Raw genomic sequence first — 12,418 nt, 5'->3', positions numbered from 1 at the left:
AATGCTCATCATGATGAGTGTACTCTTAATCCCCATCACCTATTTCACTCATCCCTCGCACCTCCTCTCTCCTCTGGCAACCACCAGTTTGTTTTCTATAGTTAAGAAGCATTTTTTGTTTGTCTCTTCATTTTCCTTTGTTTGTTTATTTTGCTTCTTAAATTCCACATATGAGTGGAATCACATGGTATTGGTCTTTCTCTGACTGATTGATTTCACTTAGCATTGTACTCTGTAGCTTGATCCATGTTGTTGCAAATGGCAAGATTTCATTCTTTTTTATGGCTGAGTGTGTGTGTGTGTGTGTGTGTACACCACATCTTCTTTATCCATTCATCTCATCAATGGACACTTGGGTTGTTTCCATAATTTGGCTATTGTAAATAAGTTGCAATAAACATAAGAGTGCATTTGTTCTTTTGAATGAGTGTTATGGTAGTCTTTGGGTAAATACCCAGTGGTGGAATTACTGAGTCATATGGTAATTCTATTTTTAACTTTCTGAGGCACCTCCATACTGTTTTCCACAGTGGCTGCACCAGTTTGCATTCCCACCAACAGTGCACGAGGGTTCCTTTTTCTTCACATCCTTGCCAACATTTGTTTCTTGTGTTTTTGCTTTTAGCCATTCTGTTAGGTTTGAGGTAATATCTCATTGTGGTTTTGATTTGCACTTCCCTAATGGTTAGGGATATTGAACATCTTTTCATGTGTCTATTGGCCATCGGGATGTCTTCTTTGGAGAAATGTCTGTTCATGTCTTTTGCCCATTTTTAATTGGATTATTTGGGATTTTTTGTTTTGTTTTGTTTTTGTTGTTGTTTTTTGGGAGTTTTTTGGTGTCGAGTTGTGTAAGTTCTTTCTATATTTTGGATACTAACCCTTTCTTGGATGTGTCATTTGTAAATACCTTCTGCCATTCCATAGGTTGCCTTTTAGTTCTGTTGTTTCCTTTGCTTGCAGAAGCTTTTTATTTTGATCTAGTCCCAGTAGTTTATTTTTGCTTTTGTTTCCCTTGCTTCAGGAGACATATCTAGAAAAATGTTGCTACAGCCAATGCCTATTGTTCATTTTTTGAATAAGCCATGTCTTTCTCTCCATTTGCAGTACCTCCTTTTTTATGCAGAGTTCTTCCCTTGTGTTATTATGGTATTTTTTTCTAAGTAACACAACTTCTTCTGAATGAAGTTTGCCCTTTGCCTTTTAACCTGCTTTGTTTCAGATTCACAATCCTCTACATTCTCTGCTGAGTAGTTAAAGCTCTAAATCCCTGAAACATTGGAAAGTTTATACTGCTTCACATCAATGTTGCAAAACTGCAATGCCTTACACACGCTTCTTGAGGAGACTTTCTGGACAATATAAAAAAATCCCTCAGGTGGCATCATATCTATATAAATGATACCTCTTGAGAAGCCTATTGAGTCAAAGAGGTATTTTGTTTGAAAATTAGAGGAAGTGGTACATACAAATCATAATCATAATCTTGGTTCTTCACGTACTGTGTATAAAAATAGATTGGTAACCTCATAACCTTATAAAGTATTTTTTAAGAATTAAGTAAGGAAAAATATATAAAATACTTGGTACAATGCCTGGAATATAGTAAGTGCTAAGTAAATATTAGCCGTGATCATTATTAGTATTCTGCCTTCATTTTTTCTCCTTCTATTTATTCTCAACTCCTGTAAACAGTTTGCTTTTGTTGTCCTTGTCTGTTATCACTATGTCATTAATATTGTTCTAATAGAAGTATGGGCCACCAATTGATAATAGTAGTTTTTTAAGTGTTTTATTTGTATTCTAAACAGCATTTATTGAACTACCTATCTACTTTCAATTGCTACTAAAATATTGTGTCTATAATTGTCTTCTCTATTCCTCACAAAACTCTATAAGGGAAGGCAACTACTCCTGTTTTTTAGATTGTATTAGTTAATGTAAGTTATTTATCACCATGACAATTCTTTGTAACAAACAAGCACAAAACCTCAATGATACACACAATAACATTCATTGTTTAAGCATCTGGGTATAGTTGCACTAATCTTGGCTGGACTTTTTCATGTCCAAGAGCTCCACTGACTATTGGAACATCCAGACCCATGTTGGCTGGCATAAAATACATCCTCCATCCAGAGGATGTATTTCTGCACATAAGTCTTTCATCCTCCAACAGTTTAGACCAGGCATATTATTTTTTTAAATTTTCTTTGTTTTTTATTATTATTATTATTATTATTTTTAGTAGGCTCTGTGCTCTATTGGCCAGCCAGCCAGCCAGGCACCCCATAGACCAGGCATATTCTCATGACAGTTGCAATGGTGCAAGAGAGGAAGTGGAACTATGTTATGCCCCTTAAGGCCCAAACTTTAAATTTCTTATTTTTTAGCCAAAGCATGTCAGACAACCAATCTCAGATTCAAATATGAGGAAGAAGACTCTACCTTTTTAATGGGCAGAACTGCAAAATCAAATGTCAAAGAGCATGGTTACAGGGAGAATGAAGAATTGAAAAAAATTAATAAAATTAATTCATCCCTTCACAAGAAGAAATTGAGGCATATAATATAATCACCCAGGTTTGTGCACCTAGTGCAATGCAGAGTCAAATTTCAAACCAAGGATTATCAGATTGCACAATTATGATCCAATACATTTTGACTTTTCTTCCCATTAAAAACTCTTTCTTCCCTTGTCTTCTAGAGCACATTTTTTCCTGACTCTACTCCCAACTCACTAATGATTAGTTATGTTTCTTTTGTTGATTCTTTCATCTTTACCTGGTCCTTAGTCATTAGACAAGGTAGAGATAATCTTACTATTGTACTGTAGACTTCCTTCTTTATCATGTCATTGGATGGAGAAAAAATGATCTTATTTTCAGTAGTCTCCAACTAAAATACATCTTTTCCTTTAGTTCTAAATGTAGGCTACAAAATACATTAACATTAGCAATATCCTAGACTTTTTATGAAAATTTTACATCACATTTAGTTGTTTCAAGCATCTGGAAATACTATTTATGCTCATCCAACTTTGAAATCATGACACTTACTAAGCTTCAGATAAATCTTAATATTTAATGTTTTAGTGAAGAAACATATATTTAACTATATTGCAGATTTATTTCTGAAATATTTTTGATAGTATGTATTTCAGTACAATTGACTTACTGCATAATTCATTGTATTTTATTTATTGTATTTAAAGCATTCATCTGATAGGGGTCCTTAGACATTATGAAACTGGCAAAATCTATACAGTTTAAAAAATAAATTTAGCCCAGAAATAAACCCACACATATATGGTCAATTAATTTATGACAAAGAAGACAAGAATATACAATGGGGAAATGACAGTTCTTTTCAATATGTAGCATTGGGGATATTGTTGCAGCCACATGCAAACAAATGAAACTAGACCACTATCTTATACCATACACAAAACTTAACTCAAGATGGATTAAAGACTTGATCATAAGACCTAAAACCATAAAACTCCTAGAAGAAAACATAGGCAGAACTGTGTAACTTTGAAGAAGTTACTTCTTTAATCTATCTATATTTTAGTTCCTCAACGGTACAATGGGGATGCTAATAGTTCTTCTTGTAAGAAGTCATTTTGGGGCTTGCTTTAAATATAATGTAATATAATATAACAATATAAATGTTGTATGATAATCTAGAATGCCATATTAAATAATATATAAGACATGTATGACATTGTATTTTATATATATATATATATATACACAGTGTGTGTATATATGTGTGTATATATATATTTAATATATTATTTTAAGCACTCAGTGTCTGACTTGTGGTAAGATAATCACTATGTATCATAATTTATTAAATTTGAGACATACCTTTTATAAATCATACCACTCTTTAATGTACGGTTAAGAAATAAAAAAATACTGGGGCACCTGAGTGGATCAGTTGGTTAAGCATCTTTTGGTTTTGGCTCAGGTCATGATCTCAGGGTAGAGTCTGCTTGTCCCTCTCTCTCTGCTTCTCCCCGCACCCAGCACTCTCTCTCATAAATAAATAAAATTCTAAAAAAAAAAGAAATAAGAAAATACTACAAATTAACTATGACATGCCATGGATTACAAGAAATATCCTAATTTTAAATGAAAAAAAAATGTGTATTTCAACTCAAAGAAATGTTAATATCTCTTATTTTAAAAAAAAATTTATTTATTTGAGAGAGAGAGAGACCATGAGCAGGGGAAGGGGCAGAGGGAGAGGGAGAGAAATCCTCAAGCAGGTTCCCTGCTGAGCAAGGAGCCTGAGATGGTGGCTCAATTCCAGGACCCTGATATCATGACCTGAGCCAAAATCAAGAGTCAGTTGCTCAACTGACTGAGCCACCCAGGTGCTCTTAAGAAATGTTAATATCTCTTAAATAAATTTATAAGCTTTGTTTTCTCTGGAGGGAAACAAACAATCATAAAACAATATTCATAATTTATAAAACAATATTAATAAAAATATTTCAATTAGCAGGATGTATAATAATGTCATTCATTCATTTATATGTTCATTCATTCATTTTGTCAGTAATTACTGAATACCTAATAGTAAATTTTTTCATAATTTAAATGAATAAGCTTGATGATTAGCTGATACCGCATATGCTCTATTCATATTTAGGCAGAACATCTAATTTGTATCTAAAGAGACCTTTCTATTTCTTTTGTATTTTGTGTCATGAAAATGATCAGTCAGTCTTCTGGATTATGACAAAGAAATACATTTCCTCCGTATAAACCTTTATTGCTACTTCTGTTTTACTACCACCAATCTCAGAGCTTCTTTGGGATTTGGCCATTTGTAATTTTCACCATATGGGTTTTGTCCATCTCAACATATGGTTGGCAGCCTATATATCTTTTTAATTGTCACAATAATTTCTTCTTGACTCTGAATTTTAAGTTTTTATTCATGAGCAAATGTGGTCTCTAAATATTTCTAGGAATATCTATAGTGACACAGGATAAATTTTCCTGATTTTATAATTACCCCAAATTTCCCAATTCAACTGTTTTCTTTTCTTTGAAATTAAAAAAAAAAATCAGTATTTCTTGAATGACTTTGACTAGTTTATTACTTGTCATCAATGATGATCTCACCACATTGCAGAGAATACAGAAATATAAAAATTGCCCTTAAGATGCTTAAATCTAATTGGGGAGGTAAGAGTTACATGTACATGTAACATCAAACAATGTAGGGTGGTAATTCTAAGATCATCAGAGAGAAGGAGAGGGAGAGGGAGAGGGAGAAAGAACTACATGTGATAGAGAGAGAAAACGGGAAAGTGCTTCGCAGGGGAGGTAATATTCAAATTGGGTTTTGAGAAGTGGCCAGGTGTGCTATAGCCAGGAAGGATAAGAAGGCTGACCTTGGTGAGAAGAAAATATATCAAAACCAAGACCAAACCAAAGCTATGGCATGTTGCTGGGGAATTGAGATGGTTGGTCTGATTAGTATGAATGCAAATACAAGGGAAGGACATGAGAAATGCACATATTGATAGGCAACATTGTTTCAGAAATTTCACAATGTTTTTTTTTTTTTTTTTAAGATTTTTATTTATTTATTTGACAGAGACAGAGATAGCGAGAGCAGGAACACAAGCAGGGGGAGTGGGAGAGGGAGAAACAGGCTTCCTGCCGGGCAGGGTGCCTGATGTGGGACTCGATCCCAGGACTCTGGGATCATGACCTGAGCCGAAGGCAGATGCTTAACGACTGAGCCACCCAGGAGCCCTCACAATGTAGAAAAGCAATGGAAAATTCATGATACTTACGCTACTATTTAAGCTCTCAGTCCGTAGTCACATCTGTATGAATCACAGTACCCTTTCCCACCAAGCACATATGGGGTCTCAAAATCCTTTGCACATGACATCCCAAGTATTACTGTCAATCAGTCAGACTTGGCAGTTGAAACAAAACCTAGAAGTGCATGGGACATGGATCAGAAAATCTAAACTCAAATCTGACCTTTGCCACTGCTTGAATCACCTTTGGCAATCACAGCCTCCACAAACTGCATTGTTCTCATTGGTAACATGGGAATAGTGATTTGTGAGGCTACTTCAAAGACTTAGCATCAAATAAGCTGATAAATAAATGTCAAATAAGCTAATGCATGTGGGATTATTTTGTAAATATACAAAATTGCCATGCATATTTAAGGAGACATTCTTTTATATCTTTAAAATATGGAGATAGTACATTTTATATCCTGATTTCCATGTCTAGTCAAGTTTGGAAAGCACAAATTCTTCTACTTTGAACTACGTATGTACATTTGCCAAGGAAAGCAGCACTCAGACACCAATTTTAAAATACTTGTTCTTAATGTTTTCCGGTTCTTAAGAAGGAGTTGTTTATATAGCGGCGACCTGTCTTAGTACATTTGGATTCATGTGTATAACTGATTTTTTTCCTCTCATACAAACCTATTTATATGTGGCCTTTTTGCTAATTTACCAGAATAAAAATAAACTACCGAGATAAAAATTATTTATTTTATGCCTGTACGCAATGAACTGATATTTGTTAAGATATGAAGGCATTGATAATTATGGCACTATGAGATACATTACTTCTTTTCACTCAAATAATTTACACGAGTTAAAAACACAATAGGAAAAATAAGAGGTCACTTAATGCACAGGTAGATATTTTATATTCAGATAGACTATCTTCAGTTGTTTTCTTCCTCTAAATCATTTTGAAACAAAGTGCACTGTTATTTTCTGGTCAGTGCTTGGATGTGCAATATAATTTTCAGTCATCTTCTTTATTCCATTCACCAATCAAGTATTTTATTTTAGGGATAATGCTCTGTAACTATTACTGCATAAGACCTAAAATTTCCATATGCATGTATGGGCCTTTATAGAACAAAGGCAAACCAAGTCCCTGATTAGAATTATGCAATCTTGATGCAGACAAAAATAACAAAGGTGAAAAGAGACTTGTGGCTGCAATCTAGTCGTAATTCATAACTAGTACTCCAAATTATGGAGGGGATGATTGCATGTCTCAGGATAGAAACTTCTGATAAACAGGAGTTGCCAGCTCCAATTTTTATTCCTTTAAAGAGCATCAGGGTATTATGGAGAGAAGACATGAAATACCAAGGGTGCCAGAGGAGCCACAGTCAGTAAAAGGAAGATTAAAACATTAAAAAAAGGAAATTATGGCTCATATGAAGGGGGCATACCTGCTGGGTGGAACAGATAAATGGAACAAAATCAGCCAAACATTACTAATGAGACTTTCTTGAGATAGTTTGATGATTGGAAATTTTTCTTTTTCTTTTCCTTTTTTAAATGATTTTATTTATTTATTTATTAGAGAGAGAGAGGGATCACAAGCAGGGGGAAGGGCAGAGGGAGAAGCAGACTCCTCACTGAGCAGGGAGTCTGATGTGGGGTTTGATCCCAGGACCCTGGGATCGTGACCTGAGCTGAAGGCAGATGCTTAACCTGCTGAGCCACCCAGGCGCCCCAGATGATTGGAAATTTTTCTATTGCTTCTTGTAATATTTTCTTTTTAACTACTGTCCTGCATTCATTCAATCATGTCAACTCACCCATTCAGGTGCATAATGACTTTTTCCTTTGTGCAATGGGTGGGAGCCTGGTTGAAAATTAGCACAGATGGATGGTTACATGTCCACTCAAAATCAATGTTGGTCCTGTCTTCATTGAAGATGAGGGAAGAAACACGACAGTGATAGGATTGTCACATTTGTTGAGCAAAATGAATTATCATTTCAGTGGGATAAAGTCAATTAATTCCACTCTGTATTTGTTATTTATCAAACACTATTAATCTGCAATGCTGTTTACTCTGTTCTCTAGAGAACAATGCCTAGATTTACCAAATTCACACCCACAAAATATGAAACACAGTGAGAGAACTCTTACATATGTTTGAAGACTCTCTGGAGAGATACCTTTGAGAGCTTCTTTAAACCAAATGTTGATTCCATTTGTCCTTAGTCTTATTCCAGAATTAAAATCTGTCTTGACAGGCTTGAATATCCTAGAGGTATGAATATTGAACCTGATCAAATGGTAGTTGCAAATCAAGATTTTTATCCAGAGATTTTAAGATGTCTAAATATAATAATATTTTCTAATTTCTGAAAAGGAACATTTGATTCACATTTAGAAAGTTTGATTTTTATTTGGGACATCATTCTACATTCCTGCCTCCCTCCTTTCTTTTTCTTCTTTTTTCTTTTCTTTTCTTTTTTTCTTCCATTCCTTCTTTCTTCTCATTTCTTTCCTTCTTTCTTTTTTCTTTTTTCCTTTTCTTATCTTTTTTCTTTTCTTTCTTTCCTTTTCTTATCTTTTCTTTTCTTTCTCTCCTTCCTTCCTTCATTCCTTCCTTCTTTCCTTCTTTTTCTGTCTTTCTTCTTTACTTTCTTTCTCTCTAAATTATCAACCATATTTGCTGACCCAGTAGAGTGGAGTGAATAGGAACATAGGCTCTAGAATTGGACTGTTTGTGTTTCATTTACAGCTATACACATTTTAGACATGTGACTTTAGATAAGTGACTTAATTTCTCTGTACCTTAGTTTTTCATCTATAAAATGGTGATATTAAGAGTAATTATTTTCAGTTTGTAGTTTGGATTTAGTGCACTTTCACTGCTGGGCACAGTGCCTGGTACATATTGTTTACAGCAAAGAGCAGTAGCAGTAATGGTGGTGATCGTGACAGTGGTGATGGTGGAAATGTTACTGTGTAAGGCTGTGTATTATAAATGCAAAGGTAACTTTCTCTTTCCTTAAGGAATAACATTCCTATGATGATGCTATATTACTATCTGTAATGTTTCCCTGTGGATCCACACGTGTGTGTGTGTGTGTGTGTGTGTGTGTGTGTGTGTTTAATTCCTCATATCACTGCTTTGTGTTCCTGGGAGTAGCATGAAATTAAATTTACCTATCTCATCACCAACCATGTCATCACTTTTTACTTATCTCAGAGGTGGTAGTGAGAACCTGGCTACATGAAAGATTCTGGAAAATAGAAACCTCATCCTTGAATAATGCTTCCCAAATGTTTAATTTATGAGATTTGGAAGTTATTTTAAGAATGAATTTTATTTTCTAATTCCTAAATATTATAGTAGTTAGAGCAACACTTCTGTATTTAAATCAGGATTTTAAAATCATAACCTAAATTAAACACGTGCTCTAGTTTCATTAAATATCCTGACTCATTTATGTCATGTTGTTTAACCATGGCATCACAGCCCCTGGGTTAGCCTAATGCTTTTTTGTTTGAAACTAGTGGAGGTTATAAATGCCTCCCATTCTTCCTCTGTCAATTACTGACTATATAAGAAAAAAGAAAAGCAAAGATCACCAAGGAAACTCCTCTGTTTCTCTCAAATCTCAGGAAAATTGACATACTTTCTTCCTGCAGTCTCTAGACAAAGATCTTTTCTCTTTTTGGGGGGTCTATCAGGTCTATTTGATGTGAATGAGTTGGGGCTCTATCACAGTGGGGACAGGATTAAAGACCGGTCTGCTGATGGCTAAGTTTCATATGTACAAGGGTAAACAACACTTCTATTTGCCAGTAGGAGATGATCCTAATTATGCTCACAGCTGTGTCACTCATGGGGCCACTCCTACAACAGTCTGGCTCGCTTCCTCCTTTCTTAGTGTTCTGTACCATGCAGATGAAACATGCTAGTCTCTAGTGCTTGAGCTCATGCTGACTTGACTCATTAACTGATTCCAGCTGTTCTTCCATGGCAACAGACAATTTCACATCTGCAGGGCCATTTGGATCTCAGATGTGAGTTGCAAAGATCACTGCTTGACTATGTTTTGAAATTTCAGGTGGTAGTTAGAATTGGAGTCAATTTAAAATGAACAGTTTTGATTACCTTATATTCTGACTACATGTTGACTTTCAACAAGCATATCTTTTTGTGCGTTGAAAACTAAACTCTACAATTTGAAACCCACATTAAAATAAGTGGAAATTATACACATATATAAACAATAAAAATCAGGGTTTAAAACTAAAAGTAAACTAAGATCTGTGATTAACTGTGAATGAAAGAACGTTGAATTTCCACTTATGAGCTCTGACTCTAACAAGTCAACCAACGTCTTGTTCCTCTTCCCCCCCGCCCCCGCTTATAAAACAAGGTAGATTTAGATGATCTCTAAAGATATTTTGGCTTTTATTTTTATGATATTATAATTTATGTTAAATAGGGAATAGAAATACCAAAATATTATAATTATACGAGAAACGGGGTTTTCCTTAGAAAACACAGTCTATCATAAGTAGAAAAGAGTTCTGCAGATTCTAGAAAACACTTTTTGTGCTTTGTACAAAAACTGCTAAACAGCAGTGATGGATTAATAAATGGAAAGTGAAGCCTGAGAGTAATGGCAATGAAATATGATATTTGGAATCTATTATTTTAGAAAACAAAAGTGAATGGCCAAACTAGTGAGTTCAGGAGGAAGAAGATGGATGGGTTTAACAGATCAAAATTCTGCTCAGTCCTTATTGGTCTCGAAATGAGTGATAACATTGTTATTTTTTAAAGAGGAAACCAGAAGAACAGCATGCATATGTTTCTATCACTGATGAATATTTTCTGTCAAGCTAACAGCCTTCTCTTTGGACCATTTCCTTCATCGACATATTATCTACTTGAAAGAAAACTTTCAAGATCTTCTGTTGAAAAGGATTGTTTTAAAGATACTGGATATTCCTGAGGGGGTAAAATACTGTGCTCTATTTGATTTCTATAGATATGACTAAGTCAGATACTTTTCATTCAAGTTTGGATTTTTTCCTTCCTCCCTTTCTTTCTCCTTTTCTTTCTTCCCTCCTTAATGTAGTTTCACACTATCTGAATTTACAAAGGACTTGATGTAGCTTCAAAACTGAATTATCACAATAGTCTCCCAATTGGTTGTCAGCTTGCAATATCTCATCCATTGAAATTATTTTCTTCATAATTGCACAGTAGAGACCATTTAATTTTTCTTCCAAAATTCTTTGATGGTTTTACATCTTCTCATACTCTACAAATTTACTGAACCATCTCAACCTGGAATTCAAAGCTCTACCCATATTGGCCCTGATCTATATCACACACACACACACACACACACAACCCCACACACAGTTTTTACTATAAAATAGTGTGAGCATTAATTGCATCCTCCTCTAGAGCCAAATATTCCAATCACTCTTATTTAAAATATCTAAACATTTCTGACTAATGCACCTTACCTCACATTGTTCGTTATACCTAAATTCCTTGGCTTATTTCTCTTCAATTATTTCAGTTCTTTCCTAGGAAAGGCTTATTGAAATCACGTAAAATCCCAAGGAAGGCCTGATTACCAGGTATATAGTAGAAACTCTATATAGTAGAACCTAATTTACATCTTTCTGCCATTTTGTTATATATGCAGAGGTGTATTATTAAATTTTAACAACCAGCTCTTGGGAGCTGGTAGGTATAAGGGAGAGATTGGTTTTCAAAGCTTACTAACTAACTTACTGTTAGTAAGTATGATATACTTACTATATCATAGTAAATATTCTGACTATGGCTGATTTCAAGCTACCAGTGCAACTTCCTGAATGGAGAGTTAAAAAATAGATGTGAATAATTGACTCTCTTTCACTTGTACCAACCGACTGCAGCAAGTAGGACTTGCTTCTTCAAACTGATCGTTGTAAGAACCTTGAGTGTAAGTGATATTTTAAAATCTTTGAACTTTCCATCCCTCCTTAATAATGCTCAAAGTATATTTGACATCTATAGGGTGTATGCATTATTAGAAATTTCTGCAGTGGCTTTTTCTAAATCCCTGGAATGTATGAAGATAAATGTGATCAAGCTCCCTGCCCTTTGAAGATCTGATAATTTGATCCTCCACAAATAATGGTCTTTTCCAGAGCAGTTTACAATTCACATTATCTTTTATAATTACTTATCCTCTTGGCATCTGTGTAAATACATGGTTATTCTGCTTTTACAGATAAGGAAACTGTGGGTCAATTGAGATAAGCTGTTGCCTCTAATAAAAGAGATAATAAGTGACAGAGCAGGACTTGATTCCAGATGTTTTGACTTCAGGGTGAGGGAAACAACACCAAAATTCCTGTCCAACATCTTAGCAGAAAATTCTTGTCAAGTAAGATGTTATCCTTAGGCATTTAAATAATGTGATAATGTGAACCCATTTTTAAAACTTGATACCAGAATTTTATATTGACTTCTCATTCCAAAAGTCCCCTATTTCTTCTAAATCCAAAAACCACCATATAAGAAAAAAAATCAATAAACTTTTATTTCTTGTAGAGTGACATCTCATAACCATGTCT

General features: G+C 34.5%; 1 long non-coding RNA gene across 1 annotated transcript in view; it reads left to right on the top strand.

The window, feature by feature from the left end:
• The window catches only part of LOC144379512 (uncharacterized), a 408,148-nt gene that overhangs the window by 364,192 nt on the left and 31,538 nt on the right, over positions 1–12,418 (top strand). The window lies entirely within an intron of this gene.

This window comes from Halichoerus grypus, chromosome 11, assembly GCF_964656455.1.
Source record: "Halichoerus grypus chromosome 11, mHalGry1.hap1.1, whole genome shotgun sequence".
In the NCBI taxonomy this organism is placed as follows: domain Eukaryota; kingdom Metazoa; phylum Chordata; class Mammalia; order Carnivora; family Phocidae; genus Halichoerus; species Halichoerus grypus.
Note: the sequence above shows the minus strand (reverse complement) of the source record. Positions and strands in the feature narration are given on the sequence as shown.